Genomic DNA, 17,635 nt, shown 5'->3' with positions numbered 1-17,635 from the left:
ATCAACGATATCGAACTATATCTCCGAGTCTTACGACGAATTCGGGAATATCGTGCTGAAAACAATCTCCCTCCTATAAACCTTCCTGATATCAAAAACATTTTTCCTTCTTTAACCGAGATGGCAGAACCAGCTCGTGCTCTTAGAGATTACGCCGCTCCATCGCAAGATGAACCGCATTCAAGTATTGCTCCTCCCGCAATCGAAGCAAACAACTTTGAACTTAAACCTTCACTGTTGCAGGCTGTGCAACAGAACCAATTCTCTGGAAATCTTACCGAAGATCCAAACCTTCATTTATCCGTATTTGTTCAATATGCTGACACTGTTAAAGCTAATGGTGTCACTTCAGAGGCAATTCGACTTCGTCTTTTTCCTTTCTCATTAAGAGATAGCGCTAGAAGATGGCTTCAATCTCTCCCTTCCAACTCAGTCACCACATGGAACGAGTTGAAGAAAGTTTTTCTTGCCCGATATTTTCCGCCAAGCAAAACAGCTATGTTAAGAGCCCAGATAAACGGATTTAAACAGAAAGACAACGAGTCTCTTTTCGAAGCATGGGAAAGATACAAAGACATGATGAGACTTTGCCCACACCATGGTTTGGAAGACTGGTTGGTAATTCACACATTTTATAATGGTCTCTTATACAATACAAGGTTAACAATAGACGCCGCTGCAGGTGGTGCACTAATGAACAAACCTTATGCTGATGCTTACCAGCTTATCGAGAGCATGGCCCAAGACCACTATCAGTGGGGAACCGAACGAACAACAGTGGAAAAACCTCAACCGAAAACTGGCATGTACGAGATAAGTAACCTTGATCACGTCAATGCAAAAGTGGATGCTTTGGTCCAGAAGATTGAAAGTTTAAACGTATCACCACCAACCGCCGTGGTTGCTATAACTCAGAATTGCGAGGTCTGTGGAATCCAAGGCCACACTCCTGCGGAATGTCAACTCTTGACTGGAATCCAAACAGAGCAAGTAAACTATGCTCAAGGAAGCCCCTATTCGAATACCTATAACCCAAATTGGAAGAACCATCCAAACTTTTCATATAAGAGTAATAATGCTTTATACGCACCTGGACAGTCTCCGAATCAAACCCCATCTATACCTCCGGGATATCAGAAACCAAATCCTAACAATAATACCCCTAGAAAATCCAACTTGGAAATCATGATGGAAAACTTTATAGCTTCCCAACAACAAACCAATAAAGATTTCTTAAACCAGAACATACACACTGGCGAACAACTTAAACAACTAGCAAGCAAAGTAGATGCCTTGGCTACGCATAACAAAATGTTAGAAACCCAAATATCTCAAGTAGCTCAACAACAAGCACCTACTGCTGCACCAACCGGTACATTCCCTGGACAGCCCCAACCTAATCCGAGAAGCCAAGCTCATGCAATTATATTAAGAAGTGGAACGGAAGTGGAAGGACCGTCTGATCCAAGGATAGAAAACCAAAACCCTAAGAAATCTACTGAGGAAAGTGAACCTAAGGAAAAGGAAGAGAGTAATAAGGATACCCTAGAAAAGAAGGAACCTTATGTACCTCCACCACCTTACAAACCACCTATACCTTACCCTCAAAGGCTTGTTAAAACCAAAGATGTAGGCCAATTTAGAAAATTTGTCGATCTCCTTAAGCAATTAAACGTTACAATTCCATTTACCGAAGCTATTACGCAGATGCCCTCATATGCTAAATTCTTAAAAGAAATTCTTTCTAATAAAAGGAAACTTGAGGATAGTGAAACCGTTACACTCCCTGCCGAATGTAGCGCTATAATCCAAAACATGCCTCCTAAACTCAAGGATCCAGGTAGCTTCTCTATACCCTGTCACATAGGAAAATTTGTCATCGACAAAGCCTTATGCGATTTAGGAGCCGGAATTAGCGTTATGCCTCTATCCATATGTAAGAGACTGGAAATGGGAGAATTAAGACCGACCAAGATGTCTGTACAACTAGCGGATCGTTCCATCAAATATCCTGTAGGAATCCTTGAAAACGTTCCCGTACGCATAGGTCAGTTTTATATTCCCACTGACTTCACAATTATGGACATTAGAGAAGATGATACTACACCTATTATACTAGGAAGACCATTCTTAGCAACTGCCGGTGCAATCATAGACGTAAAACGAGGAAGACTCACCTTCGAAGTAGGTGAAGAGAAAATTGAATTCATTCTTTCCAAATTCTTGAAAGCACCTGCAATAGAAGATACATGTTACTTCATGGATATCATCGATGAATGCATAAAAGAAGCAGAGTCAGGAGAAGACAAATCATCAGACTATCTTTTAGAAGACAAATCTAAACAATGCTTAGCAATAACACCAGATCCTACGCAGTGTCTTAACAAACCAACCCCTGATTTGAAAACACTTCCCAAAAATCTGAGATATGAATTCCTAGACTTAGAACTTGAACGACCTGTGATAGTCAATGCAGATCTAGGAAGACTCGAAACAGAAAAACTCCTACATATCTTAAGAAAATATCCAACCGCACTAGGATACCACATAACCGATCTTAAAGGAATAAGCCCTTCTATTTGTATGCATCGCATCATGTTAGAAGAAGACGGTAAAACCTCTAGGGAACACCAGAGAAGACTAAATCCGATCCTAAGTGAGGTAGTAAAGAAAGAAATAACCAAGTTATTAGAAGCAGGTATTATATATCCTATATCTGATAGCAAATGGGTCAGTCCTGTACACGTTGTACCAAAGAAAGGAGGCATAACCGTTATTGAAAACGAAAAAGGAGAAACTATAACTAAACGAATCGAATCGGGATGGAGAATGTGCATTGATTATAGGAAACTAAACAAAGCAACCCGAAAAGATCATTTCCCTTTACCATTCATTGACCAAATGTTAGAACGATTAGCTAAACATTCACATTTCTGTTATTTAGACGGTTATTCAGGCTTCTTTCAAATACCAATTCACCCTGATGACCAAGAAAAGACAACATTCACATGCCCTTTTGGTACCTTCGCGTATAGACGAATGCCGTTTGGTCTGTGTAATGCCCCTGCAACTTTTCAAAGATGCATGATGGCAATTTTCGCCGACTTTCTCGAAAACATCATGGAAGTATTCATGGATGACTTTTCTGTATACGGACAAAGTTTCGAAGAATGCCTTGAAAACCTGGAAAGAGTTCTTGAACGATGTGTAAAAGTAAACTTAGTACTTAATTGGGAAAAGTGCCACTTTATGGTACAAGAAGGAATTGTTTTAGGACACATCATCTCGAACAGAGGAATTGAAGTAGACAAAGCCAAAATAGAGGTAATCGAAAATCTTCAACCCCCAAGAACCGTGAGAGAAGTACGAAGCTTTTTAGGACACGCCGGTTTCTACCGACGATTCATCAAAGACTTCTCTAAGATAACTAAACCCTTAACCGGACTATTAATGAAAGATGCTGAATTCATATTCGACGATAACTGTTTAAAAGCATTTCAAACTCTTAAACAAGCATTGATCTCCGCACCCATTATGCAGACACCAGACTGGAATGAACCATTCGAAATAATGTGCGATGCCAGTGATTATGCTGTAGGTGCTGTTTTAGGACAAAGAAAGGATAAAAAGCTCCATGTTATATATTACGCTAGCAGAACCCTGGATGAAGCGCAGATGAATTATGCCACAACCGAGAAAGAACTCCTAGCAGTAGTATTTGCGCTAGATAAATTTCGTTCTTACTTGGTAGGAGCCAAAATAATAGTTTACACTGATCACGCTGCTATCAGGTACCTTCTAACAAAAAAGGATGCTAAACCTAGACTCCTAAGATGGATCTTGTTACTACAAGAATTCGACTTAGAAATCAAGGACAAGAAAGGAACTGAGAACGTAGTAGCAGACCACCTCTCTAGACTTGAGAACCTTGAACCAGAAAGAACATCCATTAATGATGATTTCTCGTATGACAAACTCATAGCTACTTTGGAAGAGAACAACTCCGACATGCAAGTAGAAACCACCTTAGCTATATCTGTCATACCATGGTACGCTGATCTAGTTAATTATTTAGCTGCCGGAATAGTTCCACCTACTTTATCTTACCAGCAGAAGAAAAGATTCTTCCACGACATAAAACACTATTACTGGGATGATCCCTTACTTTTCAAAAGAGGTCCCGATGGCATTTTCCGTCGATGTGTACCCGAAGAAGAGGTAGAAAATATAATCCAACACTGTCACTCCGCGCCTTATGGTGGACACACAAGTACATCCAAGACCTGCTCTAAAATCCTACAAGCAGGCTTCTATTGGCCAACTATATGGAAGGACGTACATGCGGCTATTAAGGAGTGTGACAGATGTCAACGCACGGGAAACATATCTAGATGTGACGAGATGCCACAAAAAGGTATTTTGGAAGTAGAGATTTTTGACGTGTGGGGAATAGACTTCATGGGACCGTTTCCGTCCTCTTTCGGTAACAAATACATACTCGTGGCGGTTGACTACGTATCAAAGTGGATCGAAGCTATAGCTTCTCCAACTAATGACACCCGAGTAGTAACTAGACTCTTTAAAAATATAATATTTCCGAGATTTGGCATCCCAAGGATAGTAGTCAGTGATGGTGGATCACACTTTATATCCAAGGTACTCGAAAAACTACTACTTAAATATGGAGTGAGACATAGGATAGCAACACCTTACCACCCTCAAACCAGTGGACAAGTGGAAGTATCTAACAGAGAAATCAAGCAAATACTAGAAAAAACGGTCGCCACTTCAAGGAAAGATTGGTCATTGAAATTACCAGAAGCTTTATGGGCATACCGAACTGCTTATAAAACTCCCATAGGGACGACCCCATTTAAGCTCATTTATGGAAAATCCTGTCACCTCCCGGTAGAATTGGAACATAAAGCCTATTGGGCTATTAGAAATTTAAATTTGAATTATAAAGCCGCCGGTGAAAAGAGAATCCTTGACATAAACGAATTAGAGGAACTCAGAAGAGACGCCTATGAAAATGCCAAAATCTATAAGGAAAGAACAAAACAATGGCATGATAAGCGTATATCAAGGAAAATCTTCAAGCAAGGCGACGCAGTACTCTTATTTAACTCCAGACTAAAATTATTCCCGGGAAAACTACGATCCAGATGGTCAGGACCTTTCCATATCACTAAAATCTTTCCCAGTGGAGCGGTAGAAATTAAAGGACAATCTACAGAACCGTTCACCGTAAACGGGCAACGTCTGAAACATTATCACTATGCGGAAACCAACGAGGATTCGCAAATTCTACACTTAGACGAAACGCCCCCAGGACTCATAGACAATATTTAACAGTTTCTTTGTCGAGCTTGCGACATTTAAACAAAGCGCTTAGTGGGAGACAACCCACAAATTAATCTGTTATTTTATTATTTTATTATTATTATCATTTCTCTATTTCTCTCTTAATTATTCTTTTAATTTCTAATTAGTATTCATTATTGATTTATTCAAAAAGAAAAAAAAATATATCTATATATATTAATAATAATTCTATTCTTCTTTCGGCATTTGGCCAAATCCTGACTTAAACTCATGTTTTCTTTTCTCTAGTTAACACTAACCAGATGGGACATTTTGACCGTATGGGTATCAAGTTCAGAGGAATGGCTCAGAAACGAAGGTTTGAAGAACTAGCCACTAGAGAGATGCTACCTAGTTTATATGCTGATGATTGGGCTATGACTGCCCTTGGACTGAGACAGAGTGTCCTGTTTTTGCTGAATCAGATAGGATGGGAGACCTCCCCTATTCTGAGACCTTTCACCACCTACCGGAGGCTCACATTAGAATTCCTTAGTTCATTAATCTATCTACCTAGCCATGGAAAAGGAATTACCAGAGGTTTTATCCAGTTCAGAATGTTCAATATGGAGTACCAATTTAATACTAGAGACTTCACCAACCTTTTGGGTTTTCCTACCTCCTTTGATACATTCACTATAAGCCAGGAAGAACTTCTTGAATATAGAGAGCTTGAACACTTTTGGGGTAAGCTGACTGGAAATGATGAGCCCGAAGAACATGAGTTTCTCTCTGGAAACATACATAACCCGGCTTTTCGCTATTTCCATAAGATCCTGACCCACACTTTATTTGGGAAGAAGCCAAATAGTACTTCAGTTTCACGTGATGAACTCTTCATCATATTTTGTGCTTCCCAGAACCGTCCAGTAAACGGTGCTACTTTTATGTTAGCTAATTTGGACCACCTTATCCAGGATGAGAGAGCACCCATTAGAATAGGCGGCCTGATAGGTAATGCTATTGGACTACGTCAGCCTATGCTTGACCTGAACCCTTTTTGTGGCATTACCACTATGAGTATACCTTTCCTCTTCAACACTATGTTTATAGCAAACATAGGGTATGATGAGTTTGAGCTTGTTATTGATAACCAGGTTCTCTGCCTATTCACCCTGCCCGATCCTAGGACTAGTGTTCATAACCAAAGGAACTGGCTCTATAACCTGAATGAAACCCCAACTCCTGCTGGATCCACTGAATCCATCCAGGATTATGAGATTTGTGATGACTATGAGCATTATGTTGACCATATCTCTCTTGCTGAATCTGACCCTCAGACTCCATCCGGCTACCATGACATTGATCCTCCTCCTCAGCCTGTCCTGACCGAAGAATCAGCCATACCTGATCTCCGACATCATATGCCAGGAACAGATATCAAAACTGTCATTGAAGCTTTGATGTCAGAACAAAACGCCCTCAGGGAAGATTTCCACAGCTTGAGACTTGCAGTCCTAGAACACATGAGCAGTACGGCAAGTCAGTTACGTATGTTACGGCATCATGTTAACTCTTTTACTCCTCCGGCCAGAGATCCGAAGATAGATGGAATTTAGTTATTTTTCTTTCTAAGTTATTTAGTTTTAGGCTAGAATTTTTCATTAATGTTATTTGAATTCATGTTTATTTCTATTTCATTTTATTATTTTCCCTTCCTGTAATACATTATGATCCTTTTTATTGAAGCTGTTTAGTTAATCTATTTTGCAATGCCTATTATGCTCTACTGTTATTACTTATTATTATTATTATACAAAGCAAGTAAGCATGCATACTAAATTAAGCTACAGACTAAAACGTTCATAAGTAGAATAAAATATTAAATTACGCTACCAAAGTAATTCTGTGAAGCGCTACTAAGCCTTTCCAAAAAGAACGGTGTGACGAGCGTCACACCACCCATGACGGACGGCACACTTAGTACCTGTTACGAGCGTCACAGCTTTGTGACGAGCGTAACGCCTCTCAGATATGTGAACGTTAAGGAGCCGTTGGAGACGAACGTTACACCCCTACCTTTTTACATTCCCCATTCATTTTTCATTTACCACAATTAATTACTTTTCAACCACTCTTTCTTTTCACCTCCCACATTTTACCTATAAATACCCTCCAAACTTCCTTCTTTCACCACAAACAATTCTCTCATATCAAATATACACTTCTTTTCTTTTCCAAATCACTCATTCAAAATTCATCACAATGGCGGGAAATCAAAATTTCGGAAATATCATCTTCCGATCCGAAGATGACAACTATCAGCAAGAGCAATTCGAGCGCTTCCAACAGCGAGGCGTCGCTCCCACCAGGTACCCCGATTTAACTTGCTTACAACAATTGGGCTTACTCCAAGGTATCGAGTGGATGCTCCGTAAAGCCGATTTAACCTTCCTTTGCACCCATAACCAACCCACCTATCCTTCCCTAACCTTAGAATTCCTAAGTTCTTACGACTACACCACTCCCGCCGGTGAAGGTGAATTTCTAACCGGTACAGCAACCTTCCGAATGTTTAACACCGAGTACTCTCTAACCCAACGCGAATTGAGTGCCATGCTACAATTTCCCACAGAAGGTCTGCTCCATGCCAGAATTCCCCCAACCTCAAACTGGAACACAGTTCTAGTTTTCGACCTTTTTAAGAAAATTTCCGGTATAAATACCTACAACTGGGAAGAACTCCTTCTCTCCCACATCCATAACCCCACCATCCGCTATTTTCTCCGTATCCTGCAAAACACACTCTTTGGAAGACCAAACAACAGTAAGGTCAACTCAAAAGAACTCTTTTTCCTCCAGTGCGTTTTCGAAACGGATACTACGGTAAACGCCGCCTCTTTTCTCCTTCATCATATCCGCACCTTATGTGCTAGAGGCCGGCAACCATTCATAATTGGTGGATTAATAACCTCCATAGCACTTGGCCTGAACCTAGGGGATAAACTCCAAACTTTAGAATCCCTACCACCCCTGTCTATGGATATCAGCTATTGTCGCTCCAGCCGCCTGATTAAAAACAGAGTAGGCGGAGGCTATTATCTGATGGTGAACAACCAAGCAGTCCCAAGTGTTGTGCTACCCAATACCACCCTAACCGATGTCACAAACCCGAACCGCCACCTCTACGATCTTAGCGCTCCTGAAACCACCGAACCTTCACAAACAAACCAGCAAACAGATGAGTTTGAAGAAATGGAACAAGGTGATCATCCGCCAACACAACCGTCAGTCCCGCTCAACCCTTCCAGTAATGCAGCCGGCCCATCCTCCCAACGTCGTCGACGACGAAGGCCCGCGACCAACGATGACATTATGGATGCTATCGATGGAATGCAGGCACAGAATACAGAGATGATGCAGATGATGCGTCAAATGCAACAGCAACAGGATGCTCGGAATGCCATAACCGACCAGCGGTTTACTGAGTTGTTTAGCAGATTCGACAGCTTAGACATACGTCAAAGATCACCAGGACCAAGAACCAGAGGTGGAAGGCAGCCTTAGTTATATTTTTTTCTTTTCATCTCCATTTTGTATTTCTTTCCCTTAAAACATCGAGGACAATGTTTAGTTCAAGTATGGGGGGGAAACATTATTCTTTCCATTCTCATCTTTGTTTCAAGTTTGTACTCTCCCTTTTCATTGTTATTTCCTTATAAAAACAAAATTTTTTTTTTTTTTTTTTTTAAGTCCTGAATGTGAAAAAGTTTCTATTATCTAGTTCCCTCAACTTTCTTGAGCCATAACAAAAATTTTAACACACCCAATAAGTATAAAGGTTGCTCACTTTATAAAATTTGAGTGAAATCAAAACAAAATCATTACCATAACAACGCTCTGAGAACCTCGATATGTTAGATCAGGATAAGTACCCATTATACCGATTCCTTGAACTTTTAGTTCTATGGTAACCCCAAGTAGTTTATACAGAAGTCAGCACCATCTTAATAGCAAACTACGTGGAGAGCCGATGAATATAAGTGAATGATCCCCAAAGTAACCTGAGACACATAAATATATCAAGAAATGCACTAATTAAATTAGGTGATCCTTACCGGATCATTTAATCTAAAGGTTGCAGATCATGCAAAAGCACAATACGAAAGATCCATTATGAATTGGTTCAGTAGGAATCTGGTGCTGAACTTGGTAGGGCGGACTACGGTTCGATCCCCCGCAATTTGCAATGGACTGAATAATGAAGTTATCCGACTTATGTACCAGAACTTCTAGCTAAAAGCGGATCATAGTCACTAACCGGTTACTCCACTATGTGCGCGAAGAGATAAAGGGCTTAATGTGATTTCGCTAGAATGAAAACGGGCAAAATAAGACTAAAGGAACCAGGATAGCTATCATAGGGTACTTGAACTGATTGGCATAAGGTAGGGTTATCTAAGTTGTGACGGTAGTTGTTGATGTCAAGATTAAACTCAAGTCCTCCTAAACAAAAATCCATTGGCAACCTAGTACGAATTGATGTGTGCTTTAAAATTTCATCCGGCTAAAACTTTTTATAAGTTCTATACTGAATTTTGCTTGAGGACAAGCAAAGATTTAAGTATGGGGGAGTTTGATAACACGAAACTATATCACATTTTAAGACTTAATTCAATTAAATTATTTTATCATTTACGCTAATTTATCCCATTTCATCAGATATTATGCAGTATTTCTTTTCTATTTACATCAGGTACCCATTTTGAAGCAAAAGTGAAAAAGGGAAGAAAAGGAGGTGTAAAAAGCAACAAAAAGGAGAGAAAAGGAACCAAAGGCCAAAGCCCAGCCCAAAGCGCACAAGTCACCAATGCTGTGCCTGTGACGGACGTCACAGGACGCGTGACGAGCGTCACGCGAAGTAACCTTGTGACGGACGTCACACATGGTGTGACGGACGTCACACCAGTCCTCTATATTTTTGGCGCAAGGAACTCAACTGGCCACGTTGAAGCCCACTTCCACGCACGCTTAACCCTCGGAAGCCTACTACCATGCACGCGGAAACCCTTGAAAAGTGGTTACACCAGCAGCTTATAAATAGCAGCAAATTGGGAACTTCCAGACACACAGTTTTTGCACGCTCAGTTTTGCGGAAGCTCTGCCAAATTTATTTTTCACGCCTTTGCCTATTTTTCTTCCTTTCCAGCATCGTCCACTTTATTTATTTTATTTTGCAAGCTTTGTTTTCTTTTTCCCTTGCAATTTATTTTCCCCGTTCTTAGCTTTTAGATATTTTTCGCGTAGTAGTTTCTACACCGGAAACTACTGGGCAACTTTATACCGGATTTAACCTTACGTTATATTCGAGTTTTTTATTTCCTTGATTTAATTTACCGTTTAATTGAAGAATCGAAGAACAAATCCTACCGGCTTGTGGAGGAGTGTTCAAAGACCATTGTATTACGCATTCAGGTTCTTTAATAGCTATTTAATTTTTAATGTTTTATTCTACTGTTTATTTACATTGCATGCCTGGAATGAGTCTGTTTATGCATGATATAGATTCTTATTTATTTAGCATGTCTGGCTAATTTGCCTAGGTATCGGTATGTAAAGTAAGCAGAAAGAGGGATCAAAACTAAGTCGGTCTATTCAAACTTAAAATTAGAATCAATCTTTTTATGGTCTTAACTTACAGGTTTAATAACAAGATTTTTTTACAAAAGTAAAAGACATAAAGAAGTTGAAACCAACAGAGCGAGAGTTTGAGGTTTTAACTGGACAGTGTAAGTTAGTCATTAAATCTATCTCAGGGCGAGAGCAAGTTTTAGAATTAATTAAATTCTGACCTTTTTCCAAAAAGTATTTTTAAAGATTGAATGTGAGGACGAGAGTTAAGCATTTAGATTTAATTGTATAACCTAAGTCAACAGAGCGAAAGTTTGAGATAAGGGTGTTTAAAACGGTCAGTATTTTCTTAAAAAGAGTTTCTGCAACTTTATTGTTTTCAAAATATGATTTTTGACTTAATTATAAGTGACAGCAACATTAACATAAGATCATGGTTTCTTCAACAGAGCGAGAGTTTGAGATAAAACCTTTAACCAATAAAGTTAGTCGAAACGATTTATTTTAAAACCGAGAGACCGACAAGGAATTGATTCCCTAGTTTTGACGAACTACATACCGATATCCGTTTTATTAATATTTAATCTAGATCTTAGTTTAGCTCTTAGCTCCTTTCCCCAAACAATCAAACATTTTCACCTTAGATTTACATAGTAACCTTAGATAACGGTACATCGATTCATAAGTCCCTGTGGGATCGATATCTTTTAAAACTACGCGATAGAACTGTGCACTTGCAGTTTGTATCCCATTCTCGACTCACACAGTCGAGCGATCATGGACCTCATCAACCCAGTTTTGAGGAGAGTGAGGAGAGCTTAGACAAGGATAATCAGAATTGACCAAGAATGGGGAAAGAAAAACATTGTAGCTAAGGAACCATACATCCTTTGGGTTAAAAAGCATGCTCAAATTGTTAAGATGTCATTCTTCCTTGAGTCCTGGCCAAAAAGTGGCTGCTTATTGCATATCCTCTCAGATTTTGAGCAACAAAGATGCATTGCTACTGCCAATCCTGTCACTGTGGAGAACCCTGTGCCACCTCAAGGAAACCCTCCTGTTCAAATCCCTATAACTACCCACTGTGTTATTCCTCCACCTGTCGTTGATCCTCTAGTCATTGAGATTGATGACCAACACAATGCATTCTTTAGCCTAAGAGACGACTCTGTATACGACTCTTTTGGCCCACATGTTAACAAAGTGGAGAAGCCCGAGCTATTGAGGATAAGTTGAAGGCCATGGAGGGCTCCAATGCTATAGGTCTTGATGCCAGTGAAATGTGTTTAGTCCCTGGCGTAGTAATACCAGCCAAATTCAAAGTCCCCGACTTAGAAAAATATAAGGGACAAAGTGAACCTAGAACGCACATCAGAGCCTACTACCAAAAAACGGTTGCCTACTCAGATAATGATAGATTACTTATGCACCTTTTTCAAGATAGCTTGAGTGGGGTGTATTTGGAGTGGTACATGCAGCTGGAAGGTACTCACATCCGATCATGGAGGGATATGACCAAGGAGTTCTTAAAGCACATCAATATAACACATATATGGCTCCCAACCTCACCCAACATCAAAACCTTAATCAAAAGTCTGACGAGACTTTAAAGGAGTATGCACAATGTTGGAGAGAGTTGGTGGCGAGAGTGAAACCTCCATTATTGGAGTGAGAGTTGGTAGACATGTTTATGGGTAACCTCCAAGGGCCATATCTAGATAGGATGGTAGAAAGTACGTCCTCAGGATTCTCAGACTTAGTATTTACTTGTGAGAGGATAGAGAACATGATCAAATTGGGTAAAATTTCAGAACATTGTCAGTACTTCTGGTGTAGCAAAGAAGCCATATGTTGCTTATAGGAGGAAGATCCCCAACATATCGTGCTTCGTATCAGCAAGTGGTCGTCGTGTCACAAAATTAGAAACCCTATACCACTTCAACTTATCAACGAGTTATCCATTAACAACCATATCAACAACCACAACAACAACAACATTGTTATTATCCACAACAACAACAACAAAGACAAAGAAGACCAGAAAGAAGATTTGATCTCGTTTCGATGCCGTATAGTAGTTTGTTACCGTACTTGTTATGTGGCTCAGTAGTGCAGTTGAGGGAGTTTGGACCACCACCAACAATCATTCCTCCTAGTTATGATGCGAATGCCCGGTACGAGTTCCACTCTGGAGCTCCCGGCCACTCGGTAGAAAACTACAAGGCGTTGAAGTACAAATTTCAAGAACTGATAAAATCAAAGGCAATCACATTTGTGCCAAATGGCCCGAATGTAAACAATAACCCAATGCCTCCACATGACAAGCCCGTGGTAAACATTATGGAAGCTTAAGAAGGAAGTTGGTGTTCCGAGTGGACGAGTTGGAGACCCCCTTGATTAATATCAAGAAGTAATTATTAATGAGTAGTTTGTTTCCTTTTTGTAATATTGATTGTGAGCATTATTTAATTGACCCACAAGATTGTGAAGTCTTGAAAGTTGTTATCCAAGGATTAATGAACCAAGGAATCATAGTGGCAGAACATCTCTCCACTAGTGAAGATGTAGCAACATTGGAGATCCCGTATGACCAAGTCCAACCCCTGGAAATTCCCTATGATTTGTCTCCGATGACCATATCGATGGACCCTATTATCCATCTATCAATTACAATACCTACCTCTTTTATATATGGGGCCGCAAAAGCAGTGTCTTGGATCTATGACTCCACAATCTATATTCATGGGTAAAGGGTACAAGATGAGCCATTGGCAATCAAAGAGCCAACAATGAACATAACTAGAACTGAGGGAGTGACGAGGAGTGGAAGGATATTTGCGCTAGTGCTCCCTGTTATTGACAATGGTGGTACCTCGAGCCAAAACAAGGGAAAACAAATTGAAGGCAATCACCAAAGGCAGGATTCCACACCAGTTAGTGAGATGGAGGAATTTATGGGCATCATTAAGAAGAGTGACTACAAAGTGGTTGATCAACTCAACCAGACTTCGTCAAAAGTCTCAATGTTGTCTTTGTTGATGTGCTCGTAATAAAATGAACTCAATAGTTTCAAGAAGATCTTTGTCATTTCTTTCTCTTCAAGAGGTGGACTTATCTGGGCAACCATTTCTCTCCATCTCTGGGAATATTCTTTGAATGTCTCCTTATCCTTCTGAGACATAGACCTCAACTGGTCTCTATCAGGCGCCATATCCACGTTGTATTTATACTACTTGACAAAGGCCTCGCCTAACTTATTGAAAGTACAGATGCTTGCACTGCCCAAACCCATGTACCACCTCAAGGTAGCTCCAATTAAACTGTCTTAGAAATAGTGAATCAGCAACTGATTATTATCAGTCTGAGTAGACATTTTTCTAGCATACATCACAAGATGGATTAACGGGCAAGTATTCCCTTTGTACTTTTCAAAGTCTGGGACCTTAAATTTCACAGGGATCTTAACATTGGGGACCAAGCAGAGTTCAACAACACTCTTCCCAAACAAGTCTTTCCCTCTCAAAGTCTTCAACTCTTTACGCAGCTCGAGGAATTGATCTTTTATTTCATCCATCTTCTCATATACATATGGGCCCTCAGACGACTCAGAATGGTAGATAGTATCCTCAACGCAAGGAAGAGTGTGAACAATCGGAGGTGGCACTGACATGACCGGGTTAGATGCAGGCAGAGAAACAAAGGTGGGTGCATACCCCTCTGGCATAAAATTTGACGGCATTCCCCAAGGGAATCCAACAGGCATGGATTGACTGGCAGCAACAACAGGGAGAGTTGAGGTAGCAACCTCAGAAACGACAGTTCTTTGAGGAGGAAGAGTTGCAGGAGACAGTGATGACTAATTCTGGGTAGCAATGATAGATTCCATCAGTGTCGTTAATCTGACGATCTCGTCCTTCAGCTCTTGGTTCTCTTGCTCTAGATGCTTCATGATCTTTGGTTGATTATCACGAGTATTATAGCGGTGAGTCAGCTTGACTGATGCACAGAAGAAGAACTGATAAGTCATCTGGCGACAAAAACCTATTATGCAAATGATGCATGAGATGCAATGTTTTTTAATGTTTTTAATTTCAAGGAACATATGAAGTCTTATTTGCAAACATATATATTCAAATAATAACAATAATAACAATTTGATTGACCATATAATCTCTTTTTATTCATAAAATTTGGAGGATTACACTGAGTACAATTTCAGAAACCAAAATACAAATACAAGAGAAAAAGAAACTATCATCCTAAGGATCCCCAGCAACTGGATCAGATGATATGGCTACGGATGCATACTTCCTTCGGATGCGTCGAATCTCAGACTCAAATGATGTCTTCATCTGAGCCTTCTCAAGAACTAGCTGATCAACAATCTTCTTCCAAGCACCAGAAGGCTGAGGCTTGCTAGAGGAAGCTACACCCTCTGGATCTCTTTGTCTCTTCGTTGCTCGGTCTTCAAGAATCTCAATAAGTGCATCCTTGTCTTTCGACTCAAGCTGCAACTCTTCATGCTTTCGGCTCAAAGCATGGAACCGCTCTTCCCACATATATTTCTCTTGCTTCATCTTGGCGAGTGCGTCTTCCAACTCCTTTACATCTTGGTTAGGGAGAATTGACAACTCAACCATAACCACATACATAGGTCTTTCACAAGCGTACGACATCTTGAGCTCCAAATCTCTCTTCTTCACCCAAATAGTGTAAGCTTCCAAAGCTACACAATTGCGTGGACCAAGCTCGGATTTTCCTTTCCTATATATATTATGCCAAGCATGTATCGTCCTTTTCTTCGGAAGTTGTGGATCTTTACCCTCTTGATAAAATAGACCCTCTAACTGAGTGTTATTAGGTTTATCTCTCAAGGGGAACCCAAGTTGACGACGAGCCAAATCAGGGTTGTATTTGATTCCTCCTTGTGTACCAATGAGAGGAACATTATATAACTCACCACAACTATCAATAATATCCAAGATACCCAATGCAAAATCATACCAAACAATATCATCATTAGTGAGAGACATAAGTCTCTGAGACCACCGTAGACATTGCTTGTTTTCCAAAAAAGTAGGCGTCTAAGGCAAGTGCGAAATAAACCACTTGTATAGAAGAGGAACACATAATACAATAGTCCCACCACCTTTAGAATACCCCAAATGCAAAGAGAAATACATGTCACCCAACAGAGTAGGAACAGGATTCCCAATCAAGAAGATTCTAATGATGTTAACATCAACAAAACCGTCAATGTTAGGGAACAAAGTTAAACCATAGATGAGCAATACAAAGACGGCTTCAAAAGCGTCTATACTACCGGCATGAGCAAAGACAGTAACTTTACCAAATGAGGAACTCATAAGTCAACCTAAGAATACCTCCCTTCTTCACCAGATGAGCATCAATCTTAGATTTCTTCAGATGAAGAGCTTCAGCTATGACATGGGATCTGGGAATCTCCTCTAATCCACTAAAAGGTACTTTGTCATAGGTATTCCCAAGAGATGGGCATACTCTTCTAACGTAGGTACAAGCTGATAATCAGGAAAAGTGAAGCACCGGTAGAGAGGATCATAGAATTGAACCAAAACACTAAGAAGTCCTTCAACCACATCAGCAGATAATACAGACAAAAGCTTCACATGGCGTTGCTTGAAGTCCTAGGGATCTAATACAAAGGATGACAACTTCCTTAGCTCTTTCAAATCAGGACATCTGAAACTGTACTTCTTAGTGTTCCTTCGTCCATAATCCATGGTCTGAAAATATTTGCAAACAAGACCTCAGTTCTTTGAAATTTATTTTTCTGTGATGAATGTTATGATGCGCATGTATGCATGAATGCAATAATCACACATAAGGCAAACACAAACAAAGGTCAAGGGATGGATCAAGTCATCATCAAGATCAATTATCCATTTTGGTGGATTATGGTTTATCAACACCCAAGTTCCATTGATATTGATGAGACTTGATCGGATCAACCGAGAATCAAAGGGTTTATTGTGAGTCATGAGCATGGAGTCAGGTTAAGAACCATCCCAAAGGAGTGTACTAAGGGTAAAAACATGTAGATCATGTTCTATAAAAGTTCTCAGAGTCTTAATCCCATCTATCAGATATTATAGGTTAGTACGACTGACTCATCAACCCATAATGTTCTCAAGAGAAACTATTCTGAGTGTAGTATCGTGTAACAACTGTCATCAGGTCTACACCTGAATAGCCTCTACACTACATCCTAAAATAGGCCAAGTTGGGTTAAATATTCTACGGTCCTCAGCTTCTCGGACCCCAAATCAGAGAAAGTAATGCCTATCGACAAATAACATGTGTGACATCAGTAACTCCAAATAGGTCTCCAATGAGTAGATGAATCTCAAGCCAACTTGTTAAGGACTACTCCACGCAAGTTGAACATGACTATACTATCCTCCTATCTTAATTGCACTCAAGTTCGGGTTAAAACTTATCTCACCACTCAGAGATCACCAAGTAGAACAAACAAATTATATCACATAAATAAGATATACAAACATCAAATATACAAATATATACTCTTAAAAAGTAAGTTAAACCCACTGAGGACTAGTCCCTAGCAGAGTCGTAACTTAATTTTTGTAGCGGTAAATTCATGAACATCAAGCTATGGATAAAATTGACATCAATAAAACCAGAGTCGCCACCACGCTTT

The 17,635-nt window shown here is 39.9% G+C and overlaps 1 pseudogene; it reads right to left on the bottom strand.

Annotated features, from left to right (window-relative positions):
* Positions 1–505: 505 nt before the first annotated feature.
* Positions 506–605, bottom strand: LOC127109057 (uncharacterized; annotated as a pseudogene).
* Positions 606–17,635: the final 17,030 nt, after the last annotated feature.

This window comes from Lathyrus oleraceus, chromosome 7 (genome assembly GCF_024323335.1).
Source record: "Lathyrus oleraceus cultivar Zhongwan6 chromosome 7, CAAS_Psat_ZW6_1.0, whole genome shotgun sequence".
NCBI lineage: Eukaryota > Viridiplantae > Streptophyta > Magnoliopsida > Fabales > Fabaceae > Lathyrus > Lathyrus oleraceus.
The sequence above is the reverse complement of the archived record's forward strand: the minus strand, read 5'-3'. Positions and strand labels throughout refer to the sequence as shown.